The 1,533-nt window shown below is 34.2% G+C and overlaps 1 protein-coding gene across 1 annotated transcript in view; it reads left to right on the top strand.

The window, feature by feature from the left end:
• SLC44A3 (solute carrier family 44, member 3) overlaps positions 1–1,533 on the top strand; it is a 38,663-nt gene that overhangs the window by 20,016 nt on the left and 17,114 nt on the right. The gene's annotated exons all lie outside the window — the stretch shown is intronic.

Below are 1,533 nucleotides of genomic sequence, written 5' to 3'. Positions count from 1 at the left end.
ATTCCTGCTCATTAACTAGTCCTATTAAAAATATTAAACCCCTTCTTCCTTTTTCTTTTTAGTAACAAATAAATTATTAACACAAGAGTAAACTTTGTCCTTTCAGTGTTTCTCACCCTTAGTTAACATTAGACTTGAATCTTCTACCAAGACACTTTATTTTTGTGTTCTGAGATGTGACTGAGGCTGTCCATGTGTAAGGCAGTGTACAGGGGAAAAGGGAACGATGGTGGGACATGGATAGAAAAACCCATCTATATTGTGATGTGTGCGTTTCTAAGGCAAAACCTCTGTGACTTTAAAAAACCCAAACTGCCTTATTCAGTATAACATTCCACTTTCCCTCAAGCTGTTCCCCGAGCTATAAGACCAAAAATAATAAAAGCAGCAACTGCATTGCTGGAATTTCCTATTTAAAATAACATGGCACATTCACATATTTAAATACAGCTTCTCGCCTGCTGTATGATTTACATCCCTGCTGAAGTGAGGATTGAATTAAAATACACTCGTGCAGCTTTTTGGCCCCAACCAGTCACTTTCTTATCACTACCTTTTTATTTTTTAGTTCCTTGTCTAAGTTATTAATTTTTCAAAATAATAGAGGCTTTGAAGAAAGCACTTACGAAAACAGGACATCTTATTTGTGATATAAAGTCTGATCTTAGCTACTTAGTCGAACTGCTGCTGTAATTAATTTTTTCAAGGTTGGGCAGTCACTGAAGAGTTGCTTCTTAGAAGGGCTACTTACGACTATCGATCAATGTGGGGGGGGTATGTGTGTTTAATCCTCTGAAGCATTTTTAAAATGTATTTATAGTGTTAATTAATTATTTTTACAGCATTTGAAGAGGGGTGGGGGAGTGGCTTTAGGTTCACTTCCTGGTTTTTATATAAATTCTTGAGAGCTGTGTCATTCTACTCTCTGTAAATGATTGACATTAAACCGACCTTTGTAAAGGAACCAAAAAAATAAAACTTGTATCCAGGCTAATTTTTTGTCTTTGCTTTTCAATTTTGGGAAACACATTACTTCTTCAAAACAGTACAGGTTAGTGATCAGTAGAATTACAAAGTTTTTTATGCCAAATTATAATTCTAAACATACAGTATCATATTTATTTTTCTGTGTATTCTATTTTAAAACAAATTGAGTTCAGTGAAAAAAAACAACACAAAATTCAACCGAATTGCAACAATAAAAGTAGATAGTAGATCTCAATTCCACATGTGAGAGCTTGTGATGCTTTTTCGAGTTTTAATTTTACCACTAAAGCAGAAAGAGCAGATTCATTCCTTTAGGCTAAGGTCTTGCAGAAACAACAGTCAAATGAAAGATTGTGGAGAATAAGAGGAATGACAGAAACTGGAGAGAGGTGTTCACTTCTGGTATTTTCCATTTTCTAGATATTTTTTCCATTACTGACTACATCAAAGCAGTAATTGCTTAAGAATTAAACTAATCCAGTAAATGTTATAAACAACTTAGCTGCTTTCCTTTGGACTAAGGTGAACAATCAGATGAAGTCAGCA

Source organism: Buceros rhinoceros, unplaced genomic scaffold (genome assembly GCF_000710305.1).
Source record: "Buceros rhinoceros silvestris isolate BGI_N320 unplaced genomic scaffold, ASM71030v1 scaffold19563, whole genome shotgun sequence".
NCBI lineage: Eukaryota > Metazoa > Chordata > Aves > Bucerotiformes > Bucerotidae > Buceros > Buceros rhinoceros.
This window is presented reverse-complemented; position numbering and strand designations above follow the sequence as displayed.